The sequence below is a fragment of the Vulpes vulpes genome, chromosome X (genome assembly GCF_048418805.1).
Source record: "Vulpes vulpes isolate BD-2025 chromosome X, VulVul3, whole genome shotgun sequence".
In the NCBI taxonomy this organism is placed as follows: domain Eukaryota; kingdom Metazoa; phylum Chordata; class Mammalia; order Carnivora; family Canidae; genus Vulpes; species Vulpes vulpes.
The window spans coordinates 119566793-119588339 of record NC_132796.1 but is presented as its reverse complement, the minus strand read 5'-3'; the positions used below and the strand labels follow the sequence as shown (position 1 = coordinate 119588339).

General features: G+C 42.1%; 1 protein-coding gene and 1 long non-coding RNA gene across 2 annotated transcripts in view; one reads left to right on the top strand and one right to left on the bottom strand.

Annotated features, from left to right (window-relative positions):
* The window catches only part of LOC140596090 (synaptonemal complex protein 3-like), a 126488-nt gene that overhangs the window by 49056 nt on the left and 55885 nt on the right, over window positions 1–21547 (bottom strand). The window lies entirely within an intron of this gene.
* LOC140596093 (uncharacterized) lies at window positions 10852–11610 on the top strand. The gene is made up of 2 exons (XR_011998126.1): window positions 10852–11013; window positions 11141–11610. It is a non-coding gene; the product is annotated as an uncharacterized lncRNA (long non-coding RNA).

The following is a 21547-nucleotide window of genomic DNA, read 5'->3' as shown; positions in this document are numbered from 1 at the left end:
TGAGTTGTTGACTGTATCCTTTGCTGTGCAAAAGCCTCTTTTCTTGACGAAGTCCCAATAGTTCATTTTTGCTTTTGTTTCTCTTGCCTTCATGTATGTATCTTGCAAGAAGTTACTGTGGCCAAGTTCAAAAAGGGTGTTGCCTCGTTCTCCTCTAAGATTTTGATGGAATCTTGTCTCACATTTAGATCTTTCATCCATTTTGAGTTTATCTTTGTGTATGGTGAAAGAGAGTGGTCCAGTTTCATTCTTCTGCATGTGGATGTCCAATTTTCCCAGCACCATTTACTGAGGAGACTGTCTTTCTTCCAGTGGATAGTCTTTCCTCCTCTATGGAATATTAGTTGACCATACAGTTCAGGGTCCACTTCTGGGTTCTCTATTCTGTTCCATTGATCTCTGTGTCTGTTTTTGTGCCAGTACCACACTGTCTTGATGACCACAGCTTTGTAGCACAACCTGAAATCTGGCATCGTGATGCCTCCAGCTCTGGTTTTCTTTTTGAATATTCCCCTGGCTATTCGGGGTCTTTTGTGATTCCACAGAAATCTTAAGATGATTTGTTCCATCTCTCTGAAGACAGTCCATGCTATTTTGATAAGGATTGCATTAAATGTGTACATTGCCCTGGGTAACATTGACATTTTCACAATATTAATTCTGCCAATCCATGAGCATGGAATGTTTTTCCAAATCTTTGTGTCTTCCTCCATTTCTTTCAGAAGTGTTCTGTAGTTTGTAGGGTATAGGTCCTTTACCACTTTGGTTAGGTTTATTCCTACGTATCTTATGCTTTTGGGTGCAATTGTAAATGGGATTGACTCTTTCGTTTCTCTTTCTTCAGTCTCATTGTCAGTGATTAGAAATGCCACTGACTTCTGGGCATTGATTTTGTAACCTGCCACATTGCCGAAGTGCTGTATGAGTTCTAGCAATCCGGGGGTGGAGGCTTTTGGGTTTTCTATGGCCCGGAGCATGTCATCGGCGAAGAGGGAGAGTTTGACTTCTTCGTTGCCCATTTGAATGCCTTTTATTTCTTTTTGTTGCCTGATTGCTGAGGCTAGGACTTCTAGTACTATGTTGAATAGCAGTGGTGAGAGTGGACATCGCTGTCTTATTCCTGATCTGAGGGGAAAGGCTCCCAGTGTTTCACCTATGAGTATGATATTTGCTGTGGGCTTTTCGTAGATGGCTTTTAAGATGCTGAGGAATGTTCCCTCTATCCCTGCACTCTGAAGAGTTTTGATCAGGAACAGATGCTGTATTTTGTCCAATGCTTTCTCTGCATCTATTGAGAGGATCCTATGGTTCTTGTTTTTTTCTCTTGCTGATATGATCAATCACACTGATTGCTTTACGAGTGCTGAACCAGCCTTGCATCCCAGGGATACATCCCACTTGGTCATGGTGAATAATCGTCTTAATGTACTCTTGGATCCTATTGGCCAGTATCTTGTTGAGAATTTTTGCATCTGTGTTCATCAGGAATATTGGTCTATAATTCTCCTTTTTGGTGGGGTCTTTGTCTGGTTTTGGAATTAAGGTGATGCTGGCCTCATAGGAAGAGGTTGGAAGTACTCCATCTCTTTCTATCTTTCCGAACAGCTTTAATAGAATAGGTATGGTTTCTTCTATAAACGTTTGAAAGAATTCCCCAGGGAAGCGATCTGGCCCTGGGCTTTTGTGTCTTGTGAGGTTTTTGATGACTGTCTCCATTTCCTCCCTGGTTATTGGCCGGTTCAGGTTTTCTGTTTCTTCCTGTTCCAGTTTTGGTAGTTTGTGGTTTTCTAGAAATGCGTCTATTTCTTCTAGGTTGCCTAATTTATTGGTGTATAGATGCTCATAATAAGTTTTCAAAATCATTTGTATTTGCTTGGTTTTGTTGGTGATCTCTCCTTTTTCATTCGTGATTTTATTAATTTGAGTCTTTTCTCTCTTCTTTTTAATGAGGCCGACTAATGGTTTATCTATCTTATTAATTCTTTCAGAGAACCAACTCCTGGTCTTGTTGATGCCTTCCACAGTACTTCCGGTCTCTATTTCATTGAGTTCTGCTTGAATCTTTATTAACTTTCTTCTTCTGCTGGGTGAAGGTCGGATTTGCTGTTCCTTCTCCTGCTCCTTCGGGTGCAAGGTTAGCTTTTCTATTTGAGTTCTTTCCAGTTTTTGGATGGATGCTTCTATTGCTGTGTATTTCCCCTTCAGGGCTGCTTTTGCTGTATCCCAAAGATTTTGAAGGGCTGGGTCTTCATTCTCAATAGTTTCCATGAATCTTTTTAATTCTTCTCTAATTTCCTAGTTGACCCTTTCATCTTTTAGCAGGATGGTCCTTAACCTCCACATGTTTGAAATCCTCCCAAACTTTGTCTTGTGATTTAGTTATAATTTCAAAGCATTATGGTCTGAAAATACACAGGGCACAATCCCAATCTTTTGGTATTGGTTAAGACCTGGTTTGTGACCCAGTATGTGGTCTATTCTGGAGAAAGTTCCATGTGCACTTGAGAAGAGTGTGTATTCAGTTGCATTTGGATGTAACGTCCTGTCGATATCTGTGAAATCCATCTGGTCCAGTGTATCATTTAAAGCTCTTGTTTCTTTGGAGATGTTGTGTTTAGAGGATGTATCAATTGCAGAGAGCGCCGTGTTCAAGTCTCCCAGGATAAGTGTATTAGTATCTAAGTTTGTTGTAACTTTGGTTATTAATTGAGTTTCATACTTGACAGCTCCCACATTAGGGGCATACATATTCATGAGTGTTAGGTCCTCTTTGTGGATGGACCCTTGAAGTATGATGTAGTGTCCCACCTCATCTCTTAGTACAGTTTTCGGGATAAACTTTAATTTATCTGATATGAGGATGGCTACCCCTGCTTTCTTTTGAGGACCATTTGAATGGTAAATGGTTCTCCAACCTTTTATTTTCAGGCCGTAGTTGTCCTTACGTCTAAAATGAGTCACTTGTAGACAGCAAATAGATGGGTCTTGCTTTTTTATCCAGTCTGAAAGCCTGCACCTCTTGATGGGATCATTAAGCATATTCACGTACAGAGTTACTATTGAAAGATATGAATTTAGTGTCATCAGAATACAGTCACAGCCTTGCTCTCTTTTAGTAAAGCACAGTTAAAAGCATCACTCGCTAGATCGCTTGAAAAGTGATTCTTTAATGTGCGATATAATGATTTTTCTCCTTTTGGAGGTCGTTTTTAAGAAAATGCTTTTGTGATGTTTTATATAATGCATCTTAATGATAATGCATCTAAACATGTCCCCTGAGTTGCAGGATATTTTATAAATTCAGAAAAGTTTGCCTTTTACCTGTCTTCTCACAAGGACTTTAAAGTCTGTCTTTTGGATTGTTTATATGCATTTGAGAATGGAAAGTCGTTGGATTATTATCCCCCTTTCCTTGTCTCTGAGCCCGCAGTTAGAGTAATGAGAATCAGGATACTAGTACTGCAAAAACTTTATGGAAACTAGTGAGCAAATATGGCTTTTTCAAACGACGCCTGTGTTCTAGGTTTTATTTTACCTTTTTTTGGGGGGGGGGGTGCGTCATTGGCACACAACATGATATTAGTTCCAGGTATGCGACATACTGTTTGGACATTTACGATGCCTGCATTATAGATTTGAAGCACCTTTGCGTGTAGCCGAGGCAACATTTACCTATATTGAATCGTATATATGAAAACCAAATAATTTTCGGCATGAAATTTCAGTGAATATCTATGTTCTACACAGCTGGCATTAAACAGGCTCTTCTTGCAAAAAGAAAAATGTTTGAAGCAAATGCAAAAGCTTCTCTGAAATGCACTAACGAGAAAATCGAGCAAGGTTGGGAAATAAAAAGACAAAGGTGAGGTTGTCATTTTTAAGCTACGAGGACCCTTGTATCATATCTTAGTATTCCTTGGTGCAAATCACGGAAGGCGAATGCTATTATATTGAATTTTCCATTAAAAGAGATCTTGCTTGATTCTTTTCTACGTGGATAAATTCTCTTAACCTCACTCCTTATCAGCATTGAGGTGTAATTCCAGAAGCCAGTAAAGATGACCTTTTGCCTCCCTTGCAAAGGACAATTGGGTTCTCTTCCTGTAGGAGTTTTCTTCCTATATGGTTTTCTTTTAATTCATAGTCATTCTAGACCTAATCTAGCCGAACCTTGGGTAAACGTCTTACAGCGTTATCCCGGGGAAACTTAACTGTATTCCATCATGTAGAAAAGCTTAACTTTATATGATAAAGAATTTGCACATTGTAGCTAAGTTGCCTTCACTGGTCGTTCTTAAAAATCATAAAAATCATTTCTCTTGCCTTCGTGGATGTGTCTTGCAAGAAGTTACTGTGGCCAAGTTCAAAAAGGGTGTTGCCTGTGTTCTCCTCTAGGATTTTGATGGAATCTTGTTTCACATTTAGATCTTTCATCCATTTTGAGTTTGTCTTTGTGGATAGTGCAAGAGAGTGGTCTAGCTTCATTCTTCTGCATGTGGATGCCCAATTTTCCCAGCACCATTTACGGAAGAGACTGTCTTTTTTCCAGTGGATAGTCTTTCCTCCTTTGTCCAATATTAGTTGACCATAAAGTTGAGGGTCCACTTCTGGATTCTCTATTGTGTTCCATTGGCCTCTGTGTCTGTTTTTGTGTCAGTACCGCACTGTCTTGATGACCACAGCTTTGTAGTACAACCGGAATTCTGGCATTGCAATGGCCCCAGCTATGGTTCTCTTTTTTAAAATTCCCCTGGCTATTCGGGGTCTTTTCTGATTCCACACAAATCTTAAAATAATTTGTTCCAACTCTCTGAAGAAAGTCCATGGTATTTTGATAGGGATTGCATTAAACGTGTAAATTGCCCTGGGTAACATTGACATTTTCACTATATTAATTCTTCCAATCTGTGAGCATGGAATATTTTTCCATCTCTTTGTGTCTTCCTCAATTTCTTTCAGAAGTGTTCTGTAGTTTTAGGGTATAGATCCTTTACCTCTTTGGATAGGTTTATTCCTAGGTATCTGATGCTTTTCGGTGCAATTGTAAATGGGATTGACTCCTTAATTTCTCTTTCTTCAGTCTGACTGTTAGTATATAGAAATGCCACTGACTTCTGGGCATTGATTTTGCACTTCTTGGGATTTACCCCAAAGATACAGATGCATATAACGCCGGGACACCTGCACCCCGACGTTCAGAGCAGCAATGTCCCCTATAGCCAAACTAAGGAGCCTCAGTGTCCATCGAAAGAAAAATGGATAAAGAAGTTGTGGTTTATGTATACAATGGAATATTACTCAGGCATAAGAAACGACAAATACCCACCATTTGCTTCGACATGGATGGAACTGGAGGGTATTATGCTGAGTGAAATAAGTCAATTGAAGGACAAACATATGGTCTCATTCATTTGGGGAATATAAACAGTAGTGAAAAGGAATAAAGGGGAAAGGAGAAAAAACGAGTGGGAAGTATCAGAAAGGGAGACAGAACATGAGAAACTCCTAACTCTGGGAAACGAACTAGGGGTGGTGGAAGGGGAGGTGGGCGGGTGTGGGGGTGACTGCGTGACGGGCACTGGGGGGGAAACTTGATGGGATGAGCACTGGGTGTTATTCTATATTGGCAAATTGGACACCAACAAAAAATAAATTAAAAAAAAATCCCTGTTGTGACAAAGAGGGGAACTGTTTAAGTGAAATATTCCTGTTCGGCAATCTTCGATATAACATCCTCATTGAATCTACTTCCGCATCCGAATGTAGAGTTTCTTCTGGAATAAGAAATGAAAAGTAAGCTGCTTTTAGATAAAATGAGTCTTTCTGGAATATTTATTTTATGGTAAATCCTTGCTAGTGTTGAAGAGGCAAGGCATGTGCGAAGGCTTCTATATTGGTCAATTCGGATCAATACTGTTGGTAATAAGAGTCAATTGTTCGTGTGCCCTTTCTGTTTCCCGTGAGACTATTTCAGCTGCTGTTACAGTATTCCTCCAAAATATGGTTCATTTTGTCATCTCTTTGTGGAGTGTGATGGTGCCCGTTATCATGTTTTACAGGCAGAATCTGCATTTCAAATACTCTCAGCAGTTTCTGACTCTCTTTCAGAAGTGGGATACCGACATGAGGAAAGCCCAGGAACAGGAAGCAAAACTAGCTGTTGGTATCAGCCTTGGCTTTAAAATTTATCTATTCCATTGATTTCTTTACTGTATCAAAGTCTCAGGTAGCAAGAGGTCATGCAAAAACACAGGAGAGAATGTAGAGTCCGTGAGCCCAGATGGGTAAGGGAGGGTAGAAGATAGCCCAGATGAGTAGTGGTGGGAGGCCGGACGTTCTATTTGGATGGCTTCTATTTAGTGATACAGGAAGGTCACCAGTTAAGAGTTAGAGTGGTGGAGGAGGCGCTGCCTTTGGGGGGCAGAGAGGAAGTCCCGGAATTGTTTCCTGAGAGCGGGCCAGCGAATGCACTAGGGAAATATCATTGCCAAACAGCATTATGGGTCTGGATTTGCTTACTGTCATAGTGATCATGAATTTAAAGTGAGACCACGCTGCACAGTTGTGGCAGAGTGGCCAGAGAGCTGGATCTTCCAGGGTTGGTGTTCGGCCACACAGATTGACAGAGTGGAAAGGGGGCAAGGTACACGTGCAAGTGCAGAGGTATGACGATTGACCATGGAATTTAAGCCAAGAAGGAGGAAAAGGGAGACTAAGAGAATGGGGACTGGGGACAAGGACGACTCCTTGGATCATTGAGATATCAATTCTGAAAGAGTACTGAACCGTAGTAAGAAGGGGAGAGAACAACAAACAGGGAGGTAAAGGTGGAATGTTGTGGGGGGCGGAGTGGGTTGGAGAAACAGCATAGCACAGTGGTCAGGAGCCTAAGCCCCGGAACCTTTTGTGCTTTTTTGTTTTTTTTAATCCAATCCTGGTTGACCAGTACGAGCTGTGGCTTCAGGGACAAATAGTATCGCACTCAGGTTCCTCACCTATAAAAGTAGACATAGTAAGAGCATCTGCCTCGTAGAGTTGTTTTGAGCGTTGAATGAGATCATGTGTAATATGTCTATTTGAAATGGTTCCAAACAGTACCTGACATGGAGCTGATATGCAAGTCTTTGCTCTAATTAATCTCATGTAGAAGTTGCAGTTATTAGGAATCCCGGGTCTGACTACGTAAGTCACTAAAGTAGGGAAGAGGACAGAATTATTGTTGGAGAGCAGCTCAAGTAACAGAGAGGCTTCGATCGTCTATACGTGTCCTGAAATGACTAAGAATTAACACATGTTTTGAACGTGGTTAAGAAAGAATCGCTCCTCTGTGACTACTGCTAAGAAGGATTATTGTATAGAGTCTTTGCCTACTTGTGGTAAACAGATTATTGAAAGGGCCTTTTGTGGACTTTGAAGTCCAGAATTAATACATGTCTTCAATATCGGTGAGGAAGACAATTTCCCACTTAATGACTACTGGGTAGGGTCATCGTGTATTGTTTCTGTATATGGGTGGTGAACACAATGATCTAAACTTAGTCACAAAAGTTGTTAAAACAGGAAATGGTGACAGGTATCGATTTAAGGAATCTTCCTTTTTAACCTGATGGGTAATTATGTTCTCTGAATAATAAACATGACCCACATTTTGTCACCTTTTTCTTTTATGTTCCCAGCGTATGTTTCAAGAGCAGCAAAAGATTCTGCAACAAGCTAGAATTGTTCAGAACCAGAGGCTGGAAAAATTAAGAAACACAAACGTAGGGGTGCCTGGGTGGCTCAGTCGCTTAAACGACCAACTCCTGGTTTTGGATCAGGTCGTGGGTCCTGATCCCATGGGTTGTGGGATGGAGCCCCGCTGGGCCTCCCTTCTCAGCAGGGAGTCTGCTTGAAGATTCTCTCCCTCTGCCCTTCTGCCCACTTGCACGTGCGCTGTGTGTGTCTCAAATAAGTGAGAAAATCTTGAAAAAATATGTAATATGTATATAAAAGTAGAAGATAGTTTCTTTCTGAATCTGCAGGTGGAAAACCATTTAGGTTGTACATCAAAATTGTCAACCAGGGATCCCTGGGTGGTGCAGCGGTTTGGCGCCTGCCTTTGGCCCAGGGCGCGATCCTGGAGACCGGGGATCGAATCCCACGTCGGGCTCTCGGTGCATGGAGCCTGCTTCTCCCTTTGCCTGTGTCTCTGCCTCTCTCTCTCTCTCTCTATCTCTGTGACTATCATAAATAAATAAAAATTAAAAAAACAAAACAAAACAAAATTGTCAACCAATGTCCGGTATGACCTCACTGTCTTGGATTCAGCCTAATTGGGAAATGCATTTTTTTATTTTTAGCATTCATTGATACTTTTATGGGAGTCGTTTATTTTTTGACTTTCATTTCACACTATTGCCACACACATTTCACACTATTGCCACGCACATTATTTTTTGACTTTCATTTCACACTATTGCCACTCTTATTTTTGTAAATCTGATTATGTGTGAAATTGAGATCTTGAACTTTATTTCCCCAATGTTGAAGATTTAAAGATCCTGATTATAAAAAGGAAAAAAAATACAGAAATACTAAAAAAAGTGTCCTAAGTGTACTAGATGGGAGTCGTTTAAAACAGGGAATGGCAACGTGGGAATTTTATCTAGAAATACACGTATCATGAAGAATACTGGTACTTTATTAACACTTCGAGCATGATTTTTTGGTTCGACCATCAGTTTTGAGGAGATCAGCAATAAACATATAGTGGAAACTAGGAATTCTATGAGTCACTTCTATGTGTCTTTTCCTTGTATTAGTGGTTTCTGTTAAATATGAGTAGGCAGTTGTAATTGATGGATCCTGATTTTATATTCAAATATGTTACATGAGTACAAAATTGTGGCACATTTGCTTTTGGAATACGAGAGGAATAGTGACTTTATACACAGACTTAAGGGATCCCTGGGTGTCTCAGTGGTTTAGAGCTTGCCTTCAGCCCGGGGCGTGATCTTGAGTCCCAGAATCGAGTCCCATGTTGGGCTCCCTGCATGGCGCCTGCTTTTCCCTTTGCCTCTCTCTCTCTCTCTCTCTTCCTGTCCGTCTCTTATGAATAAATAAACAAAATTTCAAAAAAGGTTTTTAAAAAATCATAAGGAAAGGTCTAAGGGAATGTATATCATAATGAAAAGGCCAGAGGAAGACTAACCGTTTGTGAATTGAGAATGATATGGTTTGATATTTCCACATAAGCAGATTGTCCTCAGTGACACATACCTCTTCTTCAGGCAGAGATATACTTCTTTAGGAAGTGATGGAATCCTGCACATTCCCCTTATTTTTTCTTGGTGTGTCTATGGGCACTGTGTGTGTGTGTGTGTGTGTGTGTGCCCGCATCGGCCCTTTACCTCTGCTTTGGTGCCTTTCTTTGCAACCTTTCTGCAACTGCATCTTTCTTTCAATTCCCACTGCTACTGCCCTAGTTCGGGATCTCGCCATTCCTTGCTCCTCCGATTAAACGCTTCCCTAAGTGCTCTCTTCTCCAGTCCATTCTTAAGCTTCTGCAACATGATCTTCCCTCCTGAAAACCTGTCATTAGGTTCCCATGTTAAACCATCAGGTATTCAGCATCTGCCCCTGCCCAGTAACAGAACTCCCTTTTTTTTTTTTTTAAAAAAAGAAGATTTTATTTATTTATTCATAGAGAGAGAGAGAGAGAGAGAGAGAGAGAGAGAGAGGCAGAGACACAGGCAGAGGAGAAACAGGCTCCCCACAGAGAGCCTGATGTAGGACTCGATCCAGGGTCTCCAGGATCATGCCCTGGGCTGAGGTTTCGCTCTGCCACCGGGGCTGCCCCCCTTTGTGGTTTTATGTGGACATTCCTCCTTTCCTCCCACCCCTCCAGATTGGTTGCTCTCTCTGAACTAACTCACCTTTACTTCCTTGTTTCTGGAACACTTTCAATTCCTTCTTCCCTTTACCTACTGAACTCCTATTCTTTCGGCAACTAATGTAGAGTCAATCTTACCTTCCAGCACACAGTCATGGCAAGGGGTATTTCCTTAATAGTTACAAAGGATTTGTGTGGCTTTTAACTTACCTGTTTTTATCTCCCTGGAATAAGGGAGGAAGAGATCATGCATTCCTTTTCAAATTCACGACACCTAACGTTACCTTTTACGTAGGATGCACTAGATCGCAACTCGTTAAGTGAACAGTAAAGATTAGATCATGTTTGTTTCTCATGACTTAAGAGGCAGATCCTTAAAAGGATCTGTTTCTCATGACTTAAGAGGCAGATCCTTAAAAGGATCTGTGTTACAGATCCTTTCATTCCCTCCAATGGAATATGTTACACTGATTATCAGTCATTATAATGGCAGGGTTCCGTGGTGTTTAGAGTGTTTTAAAATTATGGATTTTCATTCTGTGGGACGGTCAGTCTTTATCTGTTCTTCCTCCACCTCGACCTTAACTGTCTATTAATGCGTTGTTTGGAGCCAAGTGTACTACTGTCGTGCCTCTGTAATAATAATATTTGACTCAAACACAACATTTCAAAAATTTCTTAAGTGGGTATTCCAATCTCCAAGTGTCAGGTACAGTGTTTTGTTTGGAAAAATAAATGAGCATCCCTTGAATATTAAGGGCTGTTACCTTTGAAATCTAACTTAATTTTTTGAAAAATATCTTTTGAGAGAGGGCACACGCAGGGGGAGAAGGAGAGGGGGAGGGAGAAGGAGACTCCCAGCTGAGCAGAGAGCCTGACGTGGGGCTCGATCCCAGGACCCTGAAATCATGACCTGAGTTGAAGGCCGACTCGTAACCCACTAAGCCACCCAGGCACTCCCTGAAATTTGATTGTACATGTTTGCAGCATGAGATGAAAAGTGGTGCTTTATACCTGAACTAGGCTTCTTGTTTTAGAGTTTGCATGCCTTGGACAGGGACCATGAACATCTTCTTACTGATGAACAAAGTGAAGTCAGAGAAGAAATCGCCAAGTTGCAAAACAAAATTATGAGGGAAGCTGTAAGTAGTATACATGTAATATTAAGACCCAAGGAGGGATGTGAGCATTGGGGTATTTGTTTTGCCAAAATGTATGACAGTTACCCAAATAACAGGCGAATGTCCCATATTTCCTTCCTTGAATCAGCAGCAGCAAGAGCTGGCAATGGTTCGGAAGTCTCTTCATTCCCTGTTGTTCTGACGACTTTGAAGAATGAAAGAACGGGAAGCTACGTTTTATTAAGTACGACATTAGCTGCACTGAACCACACTGTAGTAGTTTAAAGATTGTAGTTGAAATTGGTACGTCTTGTTTATCATAGCTTGCTTGCTAAGTGCAAGAACCTATTCCTGTTAAAACCCCAACCCTAAAAAGCTGTGTGAGGAGCGGCAGTTCCACAATTATATACGTATTACGCTTTCAACCCTTTGTTAGTAATGAAGACTTTTTGTACTTAACACTGTCAATTAGCTGTTAGCAGTAAGGATGATTTAATTTTAGGCTTTCCCTCAGTCGATCTGTATTAGCCCCAAAAGGCTCAAACCACAAGAACAGAAAGAAGGCTCCATTGCTTTGCCTATAGGGAAAAAAAATTAAAGAATATAAAATCTGTCCTATCCGTGCACCCGCTTCTATTTACTCATTAGTTTACTGAGCCAATTCCAATACCAATATGGTTTCAGAAGAAAACGTACTCTACTGCCTTATAAAAATGATTGCAAGCAAACATAAGGTTGTGTTTTTGAATCCATTAAACTGCCTACAATCGCTGGGAGAAAAGAACTACGTGTATAAATATCAGTGCTGAGACATGGGTTTGTGAATGCGTCATTTCCACAAGCACACCGAAATGTCATTTAATTGGTGTTGGTTCACTATTAAATGACACCTACCCTTAGCATTTATTGAACGTATTTCACAAATATGCGCATGTACTTAATTACTTAGGGCTTAGCATTTCACATCTCTCTTTTTTTAAAAAAACATTTTGTTTGTGTGTTTGTTCATTTATTTATGAGGCACAGAGAATGAGAGAGAGAGAGAGAGAGAGACAGATGCAGAGACACAGGTAGAGGTAGACGCTGGCTCCATGCACGGAGCCCGACGTGGTACTCGATCCCGGGTGCCCAGGACCATGTCCTGGGTGGAAGGCAGGCGCTAAACCACTGAGCCACCCACGCATCCCCTCACATCTGTCTTTAAAGATAAATCACATACAGTGCTTCGTTTTCAACTTTAATATTCATTGAGTATGTGGAACTCTGATTTTATACTTGAGAGCTAGGAATTTGAATAATTGATTCTTATACCTCTCCTTTTGTAGTGGGTATTTGCTTTAACATTTGGTGACATAATACCGTGTGCATTTGGGCATGTTATTTAATAAACATGACATTGTTTCAGAATATATTTTGAATAAGCCCTTTAAATAGATTTTTCTGAGGTACTGAAATTCCTCCCATGAATCATTCAAAAGAAAACAATCCCATTAGGAGGAGAGGAAAGATTTTCTCCCGTTTTTCTGTATGGTGTCGTGCGTTGTTTTTGTTTTGTCTTGTTTTGTTTTTCATATCAATTCTGACCCCTGTATACCAACCTTCTGTTTGTTTTCAGGTTTTTGTTTGCAAGTTTTCAAACATAAGCCCATACAGAATATCTTTTTCTAACTGCAGTAATGTATACAGGAACAAATGAGTCCTCCACCGCTTTCCAATCTTTGACATTACAGGGAGAAATTAATTGCCCAATTTCACATGTTCTTAAAGAAGTTTCCTTTTAAGCCAAAGCATGTGTTGGTATATGCGTCTGAAGTTCTGTTCCAAACGTCTAAGAAGGTCCTCATTTGGGAAGTTTTCCAGTAGCTATAGAGGCAAAAATAAAGTACTCCAAAGGTCCCCATGAAAGTTCTCATATTCATACTAAGACATCTGGTTTTATGTGAGCGGGCAGAGGCAATACTCAGTACGTAGTGTACTTAGTGATCAGCAGCCTGCGGCATGACAAAAGGAAGGGACATAAGTGGTATAGAATAAATTGGTATGCATGTATTGCTTAGGTAAGTAGTAGTTGACTATGTGATGAAATCATGTGATAAGAGGTCCATGGGTGTTTTCCTGGGAAAATCTTCCTGTGTCTCAGAAGGGATGCTGCCCACCCACAGCAATTACCAACAAGAGGCAATCAGTAGACTCTCCAATGGGACAATTGGTATTACAAGGTGGAAACACCTTGTAAATGCCAATCCGTAAACATTAGAGAGTATATATACACCTCTTTCTTAGGAGAGACACCAGGAAATACTGCACTAAAGTAGAAAGCTAGTCTCTATCTTCTTGCCTATGTAGCTCCCTCTCTGCCAGAATCTTTTTCCTTTTGAAGATTGCTTTATTTATTTATTTATTTATTTATTTATTTATTTATTTAAGTGAGACAGAGAACTAGTGAACGAATTGAGGGACAGAGGGAAGTGGAAAGAGAATCTCAAGCAGACTCCGCACTGAGTGCAGAGCCCGATGCAGGGTTCCACCTCACCATCCTGTGATCACAACCTGAGCCACAACCCAGAATCAGTTGCTTGATTGACTGCGCCACCCTGGGCCACCACAGATTCATTTATTTATCAGAGAGAGGGAGAGAGAGAGCACACAAGCAGGAGTGGGGCAGATGGAGAGGGAGAGAATCTCAGGCAGGCTCCTCTCCGATTGCAGAGCCCAATGCGGGGCTTGAGCTCACTACCAGAGCCAAAGTAAAGAGTCAGTCACTCGACTGACTGAGCCACCCAGGTGCCCCTCCTCTCTGCTTGGATCTTTAGGGACTTTCTGCCATTGGGTCGTTTCCAGCTTTACCTTCACATGTCTACTGATGGTTTTTAGCCCCACATCGTTGCTGCATAGAAGAAATTATGGCACCTCCCCAAAATGTCTGGAAATGGTACATGACAGGAGAATCTCAGAACTATGCATGGTTATCTGAGGAAGGCCTTAGCCCAAGGTTGGCACTGATCTAAATTCTACAAAATTGCAGCTGCTGCCTACTGAACACCATCCAGTCTCAGGCATTGTGCTAAGGGCTTCACATGCATAATCTCCACATCCCATCAGGTGATCCTTTATACGTGGGGGTCTTTTAAAAAACATATATTGTAAAGACAGAGCCATGGGATGAGGTGTTATTAGTCTTACTCATTCCTTACAAAGTATATAATTCAGTTAGGGATAGATCGGGCTAGGCAGGGAAAGGTAAGGGGAAGGCCCCAGAACCAGGTTCCCATAACTCCCGAGGACACCAAGATGGAAAAAAAAAAAAAACAGGTAAGGAAGTGGATCTGGCCCCGAGCCCTGAAAGGTAGGGGGTATCATCCTTTGACCGTTACATAGTAAGCACAGACACTCACCAGACCCCAAAATAGCCATATGTCATCCACTCATGATGACACAAGAAATCTCAAGGCCAGAAACTCCCTAGTCGGGTTCTCTATGAAAGGCCAGCCAAAAACACCTTCAGTGGCAACCCTGTCGGGGCCCCTCTCACTGCTGAGAGCCTTCTACGTGTCCTCTCCTCATGAGCTTCTATGGCTTTAGTCACTCTCCTTTGTCCACAAGATTCATTCTTGGATTCTGTGAGACCAGATCCAAGTTCTCCCGAGCATTTTGGTGCTGAAACCCGGGATCGTGCTCACCAAAGGGTGAGTAAATGCGGACTCTTTCCTTTCTTTCCTGGGAGACATCTCTCCCTTGGATAACCTCTTCTTGTAACAAACAGCAAACCAGGGCACCTGTCAGCCAGCTACAGGTGAATAGCATGGCTCCTGGTCTCAAGAGCCAGGTGACAGGCTTCTAGAGAAAGGTTTGGTCAATCCCGCTTCCTCAAAAGAAGGGACTGGTGGCCTGATCCTAACGAGTTCCACTGACGGTCCTCCTTCTCTGGCTTTCTTAATTGGCTTTTCCCCTGCCTCAGCGACTTTGCCTATAGTGGGGCCATGCTCACATACGACACTCAGGTGTGTGAACAGGAGAAGTAGCAGGGGTAAGGCGAGGAAACATAATTGAAATGGGTTTGTAATGGGCCTGAGACATCAGGCACCGTGCGGCTAGGAATGCAAGCAAACTCATGTGACCAAACAATGAGGTCTCCAGCAAGAGAGCTCCAAAGAATAAGGTCATTTATAAGTTCCCCTGCTAGTTTAAGGTACATCCGGAGAGTGGACATAAGGACTGGCAATCCAGCACTCTGAACCTGCCCTTTGGTCACCATTGATGGCCTTGGGGTCTCTGAGACTCCTAAAAGGATGGAGACCGGCCCTGGGGCTTACGCCCTGGGGAAGCCTCATCTGTAAGCAGCACATGCCTCCCCCCCTGAGAGACCCTATATGTTTTGCTTGTCCTTATCCTTCTCAAAAGAATATCACAGTTTAAACCATTAGCCTTGCTAATCTGTCCGATTAGGACACTTTTGTTTTTCTTTTCTGTCGGTGTGGCGGGGTGGGGGAAGGAGGAATCCAGAGGAGCCAAGGAGGATTAGGTGACGGACAGGTAAGAGTGGCTGCTCCTATCAGCCTGATCCCTCCTCAACCCAAGTTGTTAGGCCACTCTGTCACCATGGGTAGGCACACAGGGGACGCCTTGGTTGACAGGAGAGAGCTGATATGTAGGGATGCCTGCATAGTCAACCTCTCTGTAAAAGGTATGGGGTAACTGATTACTGCCTGGATCACGAGATGGGAAACTCACCATCCTCCACAAAAATTAGTCTGGATTCGGTACTGCAAATTTGGGCATTTTTCCCTGGAAACCTGTCTAGTGTTTTCCATGGGTGAAAAACTGTGGGTTCTTCAAAGCAAGGTGAAATAAAGCGTGACCTTCGAGGCAAGGCACGGTCTCTTTTTCAGTTCCCAAGGACTCTCCCTTGGGGTGCCTTTTACCCAGCTGGAAACAATTTGACTTGCAAAACGTAGGGAAGGCCTGATCTTCTGTAACACTGTTTGGCCTCCACGGGATCTATCATTGGGTCTCTTCTGCAGAGAACGGGGCTTTCCGTCAGGACCCCGACCCAAGGAGCTCTTGCAGAATGTGTTGGCCTGAACATGTTGGCTGGTAAAGTCCCTATTATCCAATACGTTAGGAGGGATAAACCAAATAAATCCAGGCCTCTGGAAGAAATACAGGCCTTCTGCAGCAAAGCGGTTTGTGACTGACTCTCTCACTCTTCCTCCTCCTAAGAGATGTGGGGGCTTCTCCCTCATTCATTTCCCAGGTTAATGGGTATCATTGGAGCCAACCAAGGTTAGTCTAGCTCCGGATGGAGACTTGAAGGAATGTTCCCGAGCAGCTGCCAAAACTCTCTTTGTTTCGGGGAAGTTCCCTGTCTTCCCCGGCCTGATCTGGATGGCCTAATTCTACACTGATAGTGGAAGAACACGGCATTTGCTCATCTGTTCAAGTGGATGAGCTTTAGATGTGGAAACCCTCTTGCTCTGCCTCCTGGCTGCACTTTGCCTCTTCTGTCTCCCCCTGCCCCTGCTCCTGTTTCTGCCCCAGCTTGGTTACTGGCTACAGACACTGCTCACTTCAGATTTCCCCAGCAGTGTCATAGGCAGACATTGACAAATGGGGAACACACTAGTTTTTAAAAGTGGACCCGGGTGGCACATAATCTGTATTTAAATTAATTTAATTTTGTTTGTTTTTTTTTAAAAAATGATTTTACTCATTTACTCATGAGAAACACACAGAGAGAGACGAAGACATGGGCAGAGGGAGAAGGAGGCTCCCTACCGGGAGCCCGACACGGGACTCCATCCCAGGACACTGGGATCATGCCCTGAACGAAAGGCAGACGCTCAACCCCTGAACCACCCAGGCGCCCCCGGCGTGTCGGTTTAATTAAGATAGACATATCGCTAAAGTTATCAGCATTTAATGTGAAACTTGTAGTCTGTCAAGGTTTGCTAAAGGTCAAATAAGCCCGAGGTACCTGAGCTGCAATTTGTTAGCAACAAGGTGACTTAAAATGATGCTTTACCTTGTCTGTCTCAAAGTTTTCACAGGTAATTGTTAAGATAGCTCTCAAAAGTTTTGGTAACCTAAACCTTTAAGTTTTGTGTGGATGGTAATTAAAATTAAGTTCATTGGACATCTAGACCTTTTCCAAACAGGATAAAGAGCTAAAACATTGACTTGCAGAGAAATATGATAAAAGGCATCATTTATAAACAAATCAGATCATTCCCTTTTCTCTCTACTTGATGCCTCTGAAATTCAAAAGGTCTGTCTCTCCATGAGTGTTCTTCCTTCCATGGCCCTCATAGTCAGTTACAGAAGTTCGTAAGAGTCTGTTCCTATCACAGGACACTACTGGATATATATTGGTCATTTTACCAGGGCTTCGCTGGCATGTCCTATTTGAGAGACATGCACAGACTCGGAGATGACCAAACGGCTTTAAGGGACTAAGGCTGACTTTATGAAACGTGGAGGCACAAAGCCAATGGAGATTTTGGCCTGATACCTTGCTTACGGAGCTCCCAGTAGCCTCCCCTCACCAGGTGAGGTGAGTAAGGACTGTCGCTTCCTGGCAGGTGCAGGAAACTCAGGATACTTTGGCGACCCCGTGAAGAGGAACCCTCCCACACCTACAGGTATTGCCGCCATGTCTCATTGCAAATGCTTGGTTTGGCTTCTGGCCTGAAGGGGCTGCTAAAAGTTCAACCTAGAGATTCCTTATAAAAAGTTCTGGCAAAGCAGATTCTAAAAGGTCCGTATGATCAATCGTTATTCTTGCTGAGCTTATGGAAGTCATCAGGCCCAGTTTGTTAAAACTGGACTTGTTTTGCAGACAGGCCAGTCCTGAGGTGGCTCTCTCTGATTAAAAAACGAGGGTGATTTTACAAAGTATGTCTCAATCACACATCTTGGTGGATGTGAAGTTATAGCTCTGATCCTCTTTAACTAAATGCTGCTTGCCTGAGCTAGATTACTTGAGGTAAACTTCAGAGAAATTAGCTTTTCTGTTCTACACAATGGCTCACGTACAAGATGATCTTTATGCTTTTTTATTCAATGGGGGTGATGACAGGACACCATGGGTGTATGATTACTTCAACATCTAGAAAATGAGATGAACTCCCCAGCCATTTTATAACTCAACTTGCACTTTGACCAGTTCTGTATGGCTGGGTTGGCAAAATCCCTCCTTTAAAGCCAGAGCATAACCACCACCAACAACAACAACCGCCACACACACACACACACACACACACACCCCACCCCGCCCCGGCATGGGGTTAACTATGGCCTTCCAAAGACATTCAGGATTAATTTGCTCTTATATTTGTGTCTTTTGTTTTAAAAGGAATTCTTGAATTCTAATGATGTTCATATAATTACTAAGCCCCTTTTGGTGTGTGTGCACCTCTGAATGTATGGTATTTTACAATAACAAAGGAAATATTACTACCAGCAATCTGATTTTTTTTTAATTAATTTTTATTGGTGTTCAATTTACCAACATACAGAAAAACACGAGTGCTCATCCCGTCAAGTGTCACCTCAGTGCCCGTCACCCATTCCCCTCCAGCACCCGCCCTCCTCCCCTTCCACCACCCCTAGTTCGTTTCCCCGAGTTAGGAGTCTTAATGTTCTGTCCCCTTCCTGATATTTCCCAACATTTCTTTTCCCTTCCTTTATATTCCCTTTCACTATTATTCATATTCCCCAAATGAATGAGAACATACACTGTTTGTCCTTCTCCGATTGACTTATTTCACTCAGCAATCTGATTTTTTAATGAAGCTTTATGTTTCTTCATGTAGTTCAAGATGGTTTGTTCTTTTTTATTCTAAGGTATATCCCATCGCTGGGATACACTGCAAAATTGCAGTGTGTGTGTGTGTGTGTGTGTGTGTGTGTGTGTGAATTTCAGATTCTTAATTATGCATTTGAGAGAGACAGAGCTCAAGCAGCATGAGGGACAGAGGGAGAGGGAGAATCAGACTCCCTGCTGAGTGGATAGCCTTACGTGGCCCCCAATCCCAGAACCCCGAGATCATGACCTGAGCCAACGTCAGACACTAACCCGAGTGAGCCACCCAGGCGCCCCTAACATTGCTATACTTGTAAATCATTTGAAAGAGTTCTCTATTCTGTATGGTTAAACCACCAATTTGATATATACAACTGACACAACTATGCCATGTGGTTCGTTTTTTTATCGATGTTTAGACATAGTCTTTTAAGTTCCATCATTTTATAATGTCATGAAAAACTTATGGATTCTAAAACAAAACTTGACGGGATGAGCACTGGGTGTTATTCTGTATGTTGGCAAATTGAACACCAATTAAAAAATAAATTTATGATTTCAAAAAATAAAAAAGGCAAAAAAATAAAAATAATGAAACTAAACTAAAAAGCAGGATACTTTAAGAGAAGCAGGTTCCATTCCTGTAATCTCCACCCAGGTCCTTCCTTTGTAACCATTTCTTTCTCTTTTTGTTATATTTTATAATCTATTCATGAGAGACAGAGAGAGAGAGACAGAGAGAGAGAGAGAGAGACAGAGAGACAGAGAGACAGAGAGACAGAGAGGCAGAGGGAGAAGCAGGCCCCATGCAGGGAGCCTGACATTGGACTTGATCCCACATCTCTAGGATCAGACCCTGGGCTGAAGGCGGCACTAAACTGCTGAGCCATCCGGGCTGCCCTGTAACCTTTTCTAATATATTTTTGTTCATCATAGGTACCTAGCTCTAGACAGAGAGAAAGAAAGACCTACTCTCCCTATGTGTTAGCTAAAACATAACATTCCATACATTGTTTTGTTCTCTACCCATCAGAAACATGCCAGGACATTCAGGGGATGTGGGAGACTGTCTTTATTTTTATTTTTATTTTTTGCCTTTAGTAACATTTTGATGAAAATTTGAAATTTACCAGGAGGAAAGGTAGTGACTATTTAAATGCTGTCATACTTTGCTTATGAATAGACAAATGCATTTCTTTTTTTTTAAAGATTTATTTATTTATTTATTTATTTATTTATTTATTTATTTATTCATGATAGACGTAGAGAGAGAGAGAGAGAGAGAGAGGCAGAGACACAGGAGGAGGGAGAAGCAGGCTCCATGCCGGGAGCCCGATGTGGGACTCGATCCTGGGACTCCAGGATCAGGCCTCGGGCCAAAGGCAGGCGCCAAACCGCTGAGCCACCCAGGGATCCCCCGAGAAATGCAATTCTATAATAAAATAGGAAAACATTCTCTTTGACTTGTGAATATTTGAATCCCTGTGTGTTTCATCTTTTAAAATAGGTAGGTATCAGTACACATTTGAATCTGTTACTTCAACTTAGATCACATAAACTGCAAAACGTTACCCAAAAACTGTCTTTAACCATATTCTTCACCTGCTTAACTAGAGATTTTTTTCGGCTAATCGGCTGGCATTTTTCTGGATGCAGTTAGTGAAAAGAGTAGACATCTGCCCCTGTGCTAATGAAGGCTAGTCTTGAGATAAGTCGTGTCTTATATGTATGTTTGATTCCAAGTAGCAAGGGTCTGGTGTAATTAAGAGAAAAGGCGGCTTCCTCTTCACAACTCACCTTTAAAATCCCAACCAAAACCCTTCTGCACAGCAAAAGAAACAGTCAAAAAGACTAAAAAACAACCTACAGAATGGGAGAAGATGTTTGCAAATAACGTATCAGATAAAGGGCTAGTATGCCAGATCTATAAAGAACTTGTAAAACTCAACAGCAAAGAGGCAAACAATCCAATAATGAAATGGGCAAAAGACATGAACAGAAATTTCACAGAGGAAGACATAGACATGGCCAACAAGCACATGAGAAAATGCTCCACATCGCTACCCATCAGGGAAATACAAATGAAAACCATGGTGAGATACGACCTCACATCAGTGACACTGGGGAAAATCAAAAAGACGGGAAACAACACATGTTGGAGAGGATATGGAGAAAGGGGAACCCTCTTGCACTGTTGGTGGGAATGTGAGCTGGTGCAGCCATTCTGAAAAACTGTGTGGAGGTTCCTCAAAGAGTTAAAAATAGACCTGCCCTACGACCCAGCAATTGCACTGCTGGGGATTTACCCCCAAGATACAGATGCAGTGAAACCCAGGACAACTGCACCCCAATGTTTATAGCAGCAATGTCCACAATACCCAAATTGTGGAAGGAGCCTCGGTGTCCATCAAAAGTTGAATGGATAAAGAAGATGTGGTCTATGTATACAATGGAATACTATTCAGCCATTGGAAACAACAAATGCCCACCATTTGCTTCGACGTGGATGGAACTGGAGGGCGTTATGCTGAGTGAAATAAGTCAATTGAAGAAAGAAAAACCTTATATGGTCTCATTCATTTGGGGGAAATAAAAAATAGTGAAAGGGAATAAAGGGGAAAAGGGAGAAAATGAGTGAAAATATCAGTGAGGGTGACAAAACATGAGAGACACCTAAATCTGGGAAACAAACAAGGGGTAGTGGAAAGGGAGGTGGGCGGGAGGTTGGGGTGACTGGGTGACGGGCACTGAGGG